Source organism: Salvelinus sp. IW2-2015, linkage group LG20 (genome assembly GCF_002910315.2).
Source record: "Salvelinus sp. IW2-2015 linkage group LG20, ASM291031v2, whole genome shotgun sequence".
NCBI classification, from domain to species: domain Eukaryota; kingdom Metazoa; phylum Chordata; class Actinopteri; order Salmoniformes; family Salmonidae; genus Salvelinus; species Salvelinus sp. IW2-2015.
Window position 1 is genome coordinate 63227440 of NC_036860.1, and position 12743 is coordinate 63240182.

The window sequence follows — 12743 nt, forward strand, 5'->3', positions numbered from 1 at the left end:
GTCGTGTGGGCGAGTGGTTCGCTGATGTCAATGTTGTAAACAGAGTGCTCCATAGTGGCGGTGGGATTACGGCATAAGCTACGGACAACGAACACAATTGCATTTTATCGATGGCAGTTTGAATACAGAGATACCATGATGAGATCCTGAGGCCCATTGTCGTCCGCCGCCATCACCGTGTTTCAGCATGATAATGCACAGCCCCATGTCGCAATGATCTGTACACAATTCCTGGAGGCAGAAAATGTTCCAGTTCTTCCATGGCCTGCATACTCTCCAGACATGTCACCCATTGAGCATGTTTGGGATCCTCTGGATTGATGTATACAACAGCGTGTTCCAGTTCCTGGCAATATCCAGCATTTTCGCACAGCCATTGAAGAGGAGTGGGACAACATTCCACAGGCCACAATCAACAGCCTGATCAACTCTATGCATAGTCACTTTAACTATACATTCATGTACATGCTACCTCAATTGGGCCGACCAACCAGTGCTCCCACACATTGGCTAACCGGGCTATCTGCATTGTGTCCCGCCACCCACCACCTGCCAACCCCTCTTTTACGCTACTGCTACTCTCTGTTCATCATATATGCATAGTCACTTTAACCATATCAACATGTACATACTACCTCAATCAGCCTGACTAGCCGGTGTCTGTATGTAGCCTCGCTACTTTTATAGCCTCGCTACAGTATATAGCCTGTCTTTTTACTKTTTTATTTCTTTACTTACCTATTGTATTCGGCGCACGTGACAAATAAACTTTGATTTGATTAGAGATGTGTTCCGCTGCATGAGACAAAAGGTGGTCACACCAAATACTGACTGGTTTGCTGAACCATGCCCCTATCTTTTTTTAAAGGTATCTGTGAGCAACAGATGCATATCTGTATTCCCAGATCATGTGAAATCCATAGATTAGGGCATAATGAATTTATTTCAATTGACTGATTTCCTTATATGAAAAACCTTTGAAATTGTTGCATGTTGCATTTAGATTTTTGTTTAGTATACAATAAAAGTTACTCCAAAAGGACACAATACATCATTTRTCATTAATTTCTATTGGCCACAAAATCTGAGACACAGCAAAACAAACAGCAAATGCATCCAACAAGTTTGTAGAATCACAAGCCTGATGTAATCATTGCGAGGTAGGAATATGGGACCAAAACTTTTGACTACTTTAATGCACAAGGGAATTTGCCCCCTAAAATGGGGGGACTATATACAAAAAGTGCTGTAATTTCTAAACATTTCACCTGATATGGATGAATATACCCTCAAATTAACGCTGACAGTGGCCTTGCTGCTATTCCAGTTTCAGCTGTTCTGCCTGCGGTTATGGAACCCCTACCTGTCCCAGACCTGCTGTTTTCAACTCTTAATGATCGGCTATGAAAAGCCAACTGATATTTATTCCTGATTATTATTTGACCATGCTTGTCATTTATGAACATTTTGAAAATCTTGGCTCTCTCTAATTCTCTCTTTCTTTCTCTCTCTCGGAGGACCTGAGCCCTAGGACCATACGTCAGGACTACCAGGCATGATGACTCCTTGCTGTCCCCAGTCCACCTGGCCTTGCTGCTATTCCAGTTTCAACTGTTCTGCCTGCGGTTATGGAACCGCCACCTGTCCCAGACCTGCTATTTTCAACTCTTAATGATCGGCTATGAAAAGCCAACTGAAAATTATTCATGATTATTATTTGATCATGCTTGTCACTTATGAATATTTTGAACATCTTGGCATAGTTCTGTTATAATCTCCACCCGGCACAGCCAGAAGAGGACTGGCCACCCCTCATAGCCTGGTTCCTCTCTAGGTTTCTTCCTAGGTTTTGGCCTTTCTAGGGAGTTTTTCCTAGCCACCGTGCTTCTACACCTGCATTGCTTGCTGTTTGGGGTTTTAGGCTGGGTTTCTGTACAGCACTTTGAGATATCAGCTGATGTACGAAGGGCTATATAAAATAAACTTGATTTGATTTGACAGTCTGCGCCATCATTTCAAATCCAAAGGTCTGGAGTACAGAGCCAAAACCCCCAAAAATGAACTGTCCCAATATGTTTGGAGCTCACTGTATATTTATGTATATTCCGGTCTCTCACATTGCTTGTTGTGATATTTATTAATTTCTTTATTTTTTGCATTATGTGTGTATTGTTTTTTTTGTTCTAGGTATTACTGCACTGTTGAAGCTGAAAACACAAGCATTTAGCTAGGTATYACTGCACTGTTGAAGCTGGAAACACAAGCATTTCGCTGCACCTGCGCTAACATCTGCAAAGGGTGCTCTAAAGCGGCTAGATGTTCTTTACCATTCGGCCATCAGATTTCCAACTAATGCTCMTTAYAGGACACATCACTGCACTCTATACTCCTCTGTAAATGGTCATCTCTGTATACCTGGGGCAAGACCCGCTGGTTGATGCTTATTTATATAACCCTCTTAGGTCTCCCTCCCCTCTATCTGAGATATCTACTGTAGCCCTCATTCTCCACATACAACACCCGTTCTGCCAGTCACATTCTGTTAAAGGTCCCCAAAGCACACACATCCCTGGGTCGATCCTCTGTTCAGTTCGCTGCAACTAGCGACTGGAACGAGCTGCAAGAAAACATTCAAACTGGACAGTTTTATCTCCATCTCTCTACATTCAAAGACTCAATCATGGACACTCTCACTGACACTTGTGGCTGCGTGATGTGTTTTTGTTTTTACCATTTTGTCCTTCGTGCTGTTGTCTGTGCCTACAGTGCATTCAGAAAATATTCAGACCCTTTACTCAGTACAKTACTTTGTTGAAGCACCTTTGTCAGCGATTACAGCCTCGAGTCTTCTTGGGTATGACGCTACAAGTTTGGCACACCTGTATTTGGAGAGTTTCTCCCATCCTCTCTGCAGATCATCTTAAGCTCTGCCAGGTTGGATGGAGAGCGTCGCTGCACAGCTATTTTCAGGTCTCTCCAGAGATGTTCGATCAGGTTCAAGTCCGGCCTCTGGCTGGGACACTCAAGGACATTCAGAGACTTGGCCTGAAACCACACCTGCGTTGTCTTGGCTGTGTGCTTAGGGTCGTTGTCCTGTTGGAAGGTGATCCTTCGCCCTAGTCTGAGGTCCTGAGCGCTTTGGAGCAGGTTTTCATCAAGGATCTCTCTGTACTTTGCTCCTTTCATCTTTCCCTCGATCTTGACTAGTCTCCCAGTCCCTGATGCAGAAAAACATCCCCACAGCATGATGCTGCCACCACCATGCTTCACCGTAGGGATGGTGGTGCCAGTTTTCCTTGGCATTCAGGCCAAAGAGTTCCATCTTGGTTTCATCAGACTACAGAATCTTGTTTCTCATGGTCTGAGAGTCCTTTAGGTGTCTTTTGGCAAGCAGGCTTTTACTGAGGAGTGGCTTCCGTCTGGCAACTCTACCATAAAGGCCTGATTGGTGGAGTGCTGCAGAGATGGTTGTCCTTCTGGAAGGATCTCCCATCTCCACAGAGGAACTCTGGAGCTGTGTGAGGCATCAGGTTCTTGGTCACCTAAAAACCTGTTTTCGCTTTGTCGTTGTGAGGTAGTGTGTGTAGATTGATGGGGATTTTTTWWWATTTAGTCCATTTTAGAATAAGGCTGTAACTTCTGTCTAAGGCACTGCATCTCAGTGCAAGTGCCTTAGACCACTGCGCCACTCAGGAGCCCGAAGTTACAGCCTACAGTCTCTGGTTCGATTCCAGGCTGTATCACATCCGGCCGTGATTGGGAGTCCCATTAGGGTGGTGCACAATTGGTCCAGCGTTGTCCGGGGTAGGCCGTCATAAAGGTTAAATACCTTTTTTGGGGAAAAGTCAAAGGGTCTGAACACTTTCCAAATGCACTGTAACAATGTTTGTGCCATCTTTGTGCTGCTGCCATCTTGAGTTGTTGTCATGTTGTGTCGTTGTCTTAGGTCTCTGTTTTATAGTGTTGTAGTGTCTCTTGTCGTGATGTGTGTATTGTCCTACATTTCATTTTTTTATAGCAGCCTCCGTCCCACAGGAGGCCTTTTGCTATGCAGTCATTGTAAATAAGAATTTGTTTGTAATTGACTCGCCTGATTAACTAAATAAAACAATTTAAACATACAAAACGTTAAGCATCAGAATACCTCTCTTACCTCCCTGATAAACCCTCCTTTATACAAGTTACACATGCATACTGTTCAATCATATTGTAATTCATGTTTATCTATAGATCAAAACGGCATACTGTGTTAGGAGGATAACTGTGTTCTTGAGAGCCTTTTTGCGTATTTTCTTATCCAAAAATGAAGCGTCTAATAACTTTCTCTTTCTTATTCAATCTCTGTTTAACTTCTGTTTGCGGAAAGCTTGTACTAATAAAGGGTTTCATTTTAAACTCAAAACTACAATGGGTTAATATTGTTCCCCAGACTGTAGGCCTATAATCTCATTCATGTTGCTAAATGCCATAATATAATCTCATTGTTTAAGTATGTGACCTAATGCTTACTGTACATAAAAACCCTGCTTCTGTTTCCTGTCCCTGAGGACAAACAGAAGAGAGAATAATGTCAGATCCTCCTTTCATTTTCTAGGAAGGAGCTAACCATTTTATGGGGGAAAGACTAAAAGATGGCTGTATAATGCATTGGGCTTGATACCTTTTTTATTTGCATATAAGCCTTTATCAAAGAACCTGTAAAACTACAGCACCACCTACAATTCCACTCCGGTCAGATGGAGGCGGAAGTTGTCTATTGCCCAGAGAATGAGAGGACGAAAAAGGACTGTAAGATGTCTGGAGAAGCAGTAAAGGGAGGCCTCACTGCTGATGAACATGGTCTTCAGACCATGTTGGTGCAACAGTTGAAGATGGACAGAAGATGGGCAAAGGTGCCACTGTTGTGGTGCCATCATCATCATCTGCATGTCCTGCTACACCATCTTTGTTAACCTGCAAAGGCTAAAGAAGAGAGGAAGAGCGTGGAGGCCAGCTTAATCATTGGTTGACAAATAGTGCCTCCCACTAGCCAGGTGATGGCTGCATGGTGCAGCTGGTGAGAAGCAACTGCAGCGACACCCTAACCCGGACGACGCTGGGCCAATTGTGCGCCGCCCTATGGGACTCCCAATCACGGCCGGTTGTGATACAGCCTGGGATCTATCCAGGGTCTGTAGTGACGCCTCTAGCATTGAGATGTAGTGCCTTAGACCGCTGCGTCACTCGGGAGCCCCATATTAATCTGACTATTCACAATAATCATATTATTTTGTGCATACTCAGTGTCGGCGGTGTTCCTATTGATCAGTCAACCCGATCGGATCGTAACATCAGCCACACTACACGATAAAGACAACAAAAAAAATGTGACACTGCTAGAACTTTGTCGGAACCTACGACTGCATGTAGTGGTACTTAAATCAACAGACCTAGACCCAGTCACACTGAACGAGCCAAGACGTAGTGGTACTGAATCAGCAGAACCTAGACCCTTGTGATAAACGTTTACTTGAGACAGGAGAACAAGTGGAGATCATAGGACGAGGTGGATAATTTTGTAATAAGGCCGTTTTATTCAAGTGTAAAATATTCAGGCAAAAGCGTGCACGGCCCCTTTCTTCTGATTCTTTAGGAATCGTCGAGAAGAGGCCCTCTAAACAAGTACATACGATTATATAGGCAACAAGCAAAGTAGGTTGATCTTGTCGTCTGGCCTTCCGATTGGTCGATCTGGGTCGTGGGTAGTCCTGTTCGGCCTGCATGTCGACCTTTCCATTGGCTTTTCACACAGTTCTTTGTCCTAGTCACATCTCGGCATCCTGCATGTGCGTTTGTTTTCACAGGCCCTATTCATGGGGAGGGGATGTGTGTGTGGGTCTGCACAAAGTATTGGGGATGGGTGCATGTGGTGCCAAGAATAGCTTAATGTTGAGAAAGTGTTAAAACAAGTTACCAAGTATATTATAACATCTTCTTACAAATCCCCCTCTTCACGTCTCCAAGAGAACGTGACATAAAAGTAAAAAAAGACAAAGCTATGGGATAAAATTTGTCAGAAGAAAATTTTAATTCCCCCTCTTCCACGTCTCACAAGAGACGTGCATAAAAGTTTCTTAGTCCTTAAATAGATAGACAGGTCCAGCTTCCCATCATCAAGCAATGGGAACATTTGGGCCTTTCCTGATTAGGGTCTATTGCGGCAGTAAATAACGGCTAGCAAGCGTGCCGCGCACATGGAATGCAACAAGCAATCCACAAAGTACAAGACCGCCCCAAAACCGGAAATGATACTAGGAAAAGAGGAAACCCAGCGTCTTATATTTACCAAAAGTCCATCCATAGATCCCCACATAGAAGTGTCCACTCCAGAATGCTGTTTCATTTACCATTAAGGGTACGAAGTCCCTCCAATGCTACAGTCAGACTCCCATCGTAGCTGTGTTGTTGGAATGAAAGTACAACACTGCTCACCAAACATGGCAACAGACCCCGTTTGCCAATAACATATCCACCGCGATTCTATTTGAAATGCCATCAGGGATGTAGCTGCCAATTGTCCCATGGACCGCCCAAAGCCTTGTTGAGTCCAAAAAATCCACATATCTCAACCAAAAAACGACGGAAGAATGTTAAACCCTCGGTTCCATCCTCTAACACAACCTGTACCAGGTGGGCTCTTCGCCACCGAAACTTCAAAACCTTCACAAACAGGGAGGACAAACAATCACTTTTTATTCATTCGACAGACCTCTCCACTACAGCAAAACCAAGGGTCCCTCTGCAGGCCACACTCCCTGCGAAAAACTTGATTCCCGTATCAGCCTCCTTGACCACATCTGTAAACAGACCTTCTTCAAACATAAATGGTTGATACAGCAGCACAGCACATGAGCATAAGGAAACAACAACAAGACGTCAGAAAGACCATACCATCATTGTAGTGTTACTTACAAACCAACTCACCCAGCCACGAAAGACTGTCCACTCTCCTCCACACCTGCCAAACCCTTCATCTCACCGTGATAACTTGCCAGACCCCACTCAGAGCTTCCTTGAAATGCTCCATCGGATAGTAATTGTTAGGGACAAACGTGGCAAGCACTGTTCCAATCATTTTACATAACACCATCCCTGGTGGCCAAAATCATGTCCAGTTTAGTCTATTGTTGCTACTGGTTTGAAGCACGGTAGCCCTCCATCGTTCAGCCATCCTCGAATTACTGTGGGGTGTAGCTTTAACAAATCATTGTTGATATTATAGTAGATATAATTGTACCAAGCGCATTCTGCTTAGCATCAACAAACGGTGCGGCAAACTGGCAATGAGATTGCCACAGGCCATCATTCCTGTTGATGTCTGGTATTCGTGGGGGCCCTATTGGGACCCCAACAGGTGGTGTGCATGTTATCTGTACCCTCGGACCAAGTACCGTCTCGGCTCTGCCGTCTCCTGGGTTGGTTCCGAGCCTCTGTGTCATGTGCAGCTCCCAGAAGTTGATTAGCTGTACCAGATTGGAGAGCTTAGGTGGTGGTGTGGGAGTTGGTCTTGAAGTGTGGGAGGCCGGCTGAATCCCTGGTCCGTTGGAACTGGTGGTTTGTCTGGCAGTAACTGTGATGGTAACATCCCCTCGTATCCTAAACAGACAGCTCAGGACTACAAGCAGTCCTGTAAAGCCCCATCCTCTCCCAGAGAACACTCATCAGCCAGAGTTCAAGCAACACTTTCACTTCTATGAACGTACACAGTGGGAAAGGTCGGGGTCAGGGAATTCTTCATTAAGGAGTGACCCCTGAGCTTTATTAGCAACAGTTCTTCTCCTTAACTCTGTGATCATTCGGCAGTGTCAGTGTGTCTCACCCTCCAAGTGCGATATGCCCCCAGGTCGAGTGAATCACCTTCTCCTTTAATTCATCTGTAATGCATAAAATCTTGGACATACAGGTTTGGTTAACAAACAGTTTCTCATTTGTCTATCTGATTATATTTTGACTTCTATGCCTATTTTTTAGCTAGAATTTTTTAATTAGTTTATTATTCAATAGGCCCCATCCTATCCTAGACCACAATGTACCCCTCCCCTTTTGATACCTGGCCCTGGCCAGGTATCAACCTTACCTACTCTAAATAATGACTTACACCATTTACCTCAAAACCAGTATACCAAATGACCACAAATGCATTATTTACATGGCCCTCCCCCGAAGCTGATCAGACTCAAGAACAGCCATGATGCAGGTCAAAGGTTACAACACCCCCTTATATTGTGTTCCATACCATGTTAGACCTATTAAAGAACCCCTTATCTTAAAAAGAATTATGATAATACCCTTAAATCATTCGTTTTAAAATTTCCTCTATGTTTCATGTAACTGTCTGCCTTCTCCCAATTCCATGAACCTCCACAAGTTGACCAATGGCGCCCTCTAGTGACTTTTCATGTAACTCATTCAGTCCTTCTCCAAATTTTTCTCCCAAAATACTTTATACCCTGCCATTGGACCTTGTGAATCTGTTTGGAGAGAGCTGCAGAAAGTTCCGTCAGTTTTCTCACATAGTCAGACATTGCAATTTGTTGTACATCAAGAGCGGGCATATGACCTCCCCCTCTTGGTGGACCAAACATCACCCTCCCTGTCATGATCTCATGAGGAGACAGATGAGTCCCTGCCCTGGAGAGGCTCTCATGGCCATCAGCCCAGGGGAAAGGCCTCACCCCACGACATATTGGACCCAGCACATACCTTGGCTATTTTAGCCTTCAAGTCTGATTGGCCCTCCCACGAGGTCTTGAGATTGGGGCCTGTACATTTATATTGTTCCTTTCCCTGCCTTGTCCTGTATTTTTTTCTAGGTATTCATTGAACTTTAGTTTTGGGCCATTAGCGGCTGCCATGGTAAATTTCAGGATCAGGTTTGACTATCTTAGTGCACTTAGCCCGTCACTGGCCGAGGCCAGCAATGATATCTCGGTGCTGGACACCGACTTATCTCTGGTGCCCCACACTCGTACACAAAGAATTATTTACAGCAGTTATTACTGTTAATCAGTTTTTGTTAATCGAGTTGTTATATATTTTCCAGAAGGTATCAGAATCGCCCTTCTGGAACAATATATCTACGAACTCAAGCGCTGCTAAAATAATTATCAATTCAATTTTAGAATTATTTTGCAAAAGTTTCAGCGTTTTTCAGTTTTTCGAGTTGTATATACTTTCCCAGAAGGTATCAGAATCGAACATTCAGAGTTTCATCTTCCGAGCCCCAATTAATTAAAACTCAGAAAATAAAACTCTGAACACTCCATATATGAGTGTGCCCCCTTAAGATACCTGTCTCTGGGAACATGTAAATCCCCTTAACCCAAACGTTTACTACAAACAAAACATAATTACATAGTTATACCTGTCAACAGAATTTAAAACATGGCCAAGAGGATAAGTCCTCACCACATTAAGCTCAGGCTTGGACTTAGGTACCGAGCGGCGACCAGTTAATAATAGTTATTAACCTGACCCGGATTTGCCAATTCAGCACGAGCTCCCGAATGATCAAGCTCAGTTTAATTCCGATGCTACCTAGAGGGTGTCCGAGGCGTGTACGAGGTTGCCAACAACTTACATCTTCAACTTACACTAACTTCTATCCCCGACACTGATACAAACTTGAACAGACACTTCAACGTGCAGGATCCTTCTATTTCTAGCAACTAGGCCCGCTTCTACGGTGGTCAATCATTTCTCATTACTCATTTCATCTCTTTTCATTCTTAGACTATATGACAAATATCTTTACATCAATGCCTTAGTATGCAACTTATATAATAAATTTAACGGAAATTCATACTCACACTCAGTCACTGATCTTAAATTTGGTTATCTCTATAATACAATATGCAGATTTTTGATTTAACAGGCTCTGCTTACCTTTTGTTTAGTCGACTTTTAGATCAATTCCGAGGTGAGATGAATCCCCGCAGCTCCTTTTCAGGTCACCCGTCTCTCTGATCCGTCTCTCACTTGTCTCTTTTCTCTATCAACTTTTTATGGACCGAATTCAGAGAGAAAACCATCCTCTGCTACCAATTTTTTGATAAAACGTTTACTTGAGACAGGAGAACAAGTGGAGACATAGGACGAGGTGGATAATTTTATAATAAGGCCGTTTTATTCAAGTGTAAAGATATCAGCAAAAGCGTGCACGCCCCTTTCTGTCTGATTCTTATGGAATCGTCGGAGAAGAGGCCCCTCTAAACAGTACATACAGATTATATAGGCAACAAGCAAAGTAGGTTGATCTTGTCGTCTGGCCTTCCGATTGGTCGATTCGGTCGTGGGTATGCCCTGTTCGGCCTGATGTCGACATTCCATTGGCTTTTCACACAGTTCTTTGTCCTAGTCACATCCTAAGGCATCCTGCATGTGCGTTTGTTTTCACAGGCCCTATTCATGGGGGAGGGGATGTGTGTGTGGGTCTGACAAAGTAGTGGGGATGGGTGCATGTTGTGCCAAGAATAGCTTATGTTGAGAATGGTTAAAACAAGTTACCAGTATCTTATACAATTTCTTACAAATCCCCTCTTCACGTCTCACAAGAGACAATTTCTTACACCTGTCACACTGAACGAGCCAAGACGTAGTGGTACTGAATCAGCAGACCTAGACCCTGTCACACTGAACGACCAAGACTTAGTGGTACTGAATCAGCAGACCTAGACCCGGTCACACTGAACGAGTCAAGACGTAGTGACACAGAATCAGCAGACCTAGACCCTGTACAACTGAACAAGCCAAGACGTCCGACATCATTTACAACCTAAGAATTTGCCCAAGACATGAACATTTTGTCTGGGATGTCGAAAACATGGCAAAAGACAGCTAAAATCGTACAGTCTGCAAAGGCCTTAACAGAACCTGCCTCCCACCTGCTGTGTATTGGCATCCTAGCTAGCTAGTAATGCCTGCCGAACACCTGCCCTCGCAGTCGTTACCAGAACTGTTGGAAAACAGTGCCCGACAGGCGGGGACGCGGTACACTATCGGTGTGCTCGCTAGCTAGATATCTATACCACCTAGCTAGCAGTGTCCTTTGCTCCTGTTGATAAAACATGTTTACTGGAGAACTGAGACGAAGTAGAGACTCTGGACAGGGTGGATGAGGTTTAATTAAATGCAATTTATTCAGAGGTAAAGATATCTGAAATAGCGTGCACGGACCCTTTTCATCAGCTCAAATGGAACTATCCGAAAGAAGCCCAGATAACAGAGTGCATATACATTTTATACAGTACAGAAAGTAGGTTGAGTCTGGAAGTTCTGGTCCTCTGGTTGGTTTGATGAGTTGGGCGAGGTCTCCTTCGGCCAGTATCACTGTCCCATTGGCTCTGAGTAGAGTTCTTTGTCTTCAGAAATGTTCAGCTAAAACAGGAGATTAGGTGTGTGCGTAGATGTTCCTATTTTGACATTTCTGTGTGTCTCGTAAAATGTTCAGACTGAAAAGGAGTTTTTGTGTGTGCGAAGATGTTCCTGTCTTATCTGTGTTTATGAAAGGTTTACGTCAGCCCTCTGTCCTTGGGTATGTGTGTGTCTCAGTTTCTCGTGATATGCAGTACCAGGCACCACTTTTCTTATCAGTCTTTATGAAAAGGCCTGTGTCAGCCATCTGTCTCTGGGTGTGGTGTGGGTCTCCGTATCTGCTATGAGTTTGTGAGAAACCCTGTTTGGAAAGAAGTTAGTTATAACAATGTATTAGCAAATATGCTTGTGTTATAAATAATGACATTTATTACACTCCGGCCTGCCGAACACCTGCCCTCGCCGTCGTTAACATAACTGCGGGAATGCATTGCCCACCAGGCGGGGTCGACAGTCTACCGTTGTCCTAGATATCGCTCCCGCCTCTTCTTCTTCCGAGGGGTTTAATTGGCGGTTGTCATCCAAGGTTATGGTGCATTACCAACACCCACTGTTCTGGAGCGCCCCCAACTCCCGCCTGTGTACCGGAGTCCTAGCTAAAAAAGGTACCAATGGAAGGGAAGTATAAAGAGGGGTTCCTGCATACGACGCCGTCTGATGGAGACATGAAAAATAAAGGAGAGCCGCACACTCTAGGAGCTCAGATGCAATTATTTAATAACCTAATAACCAACGTTTCGACAGACGTTGGTTATTATTGCATGCTGTCAGCAGCTTAGCTTATTATTAGGTTATTAACTGATTGCATCTGAGCTCCTAGAGTGTGCGGCTCTCTTTTCTTTTTGWRTGTTCTATTCTGCTAGCCAGCACCTTGCCTAAACAGGTGTGCGTTTCTTTCGCCTCCAGTCTCATGGAGACATAACATGCGCAGTTTGATCTAYTCTAGAGATATAAGAAAGTAGGAAATAGGAATCCCATTGGGCAATGAATGGAGGTARTATAACGCCCCACCCWGCAGACTGTCGACCAATCGCTTTCACGTTCACGCGTCATGCYACGTCATGTGGTTGCTAAGCTAACGTACCTATTTTCCTCGAAAGTACGTAATGTCACGATTTCAAAGCCATACAATATTGCATAGGAAATTARTTCTCTTACATMTAGGAAAAKATTTGTAATGTTGTACTTCTTGATGACAAAATTCATGCTAAWGTTGTGTTTTTAAGCTAGCGCCCAATTGACTCCCATTCACTCCATGAAGGAGAGCTCTCCTTGTCCCAGAATCGTCCAGACTGCACCGTATGGCCCACTGACGTACAATGGGCAACGTA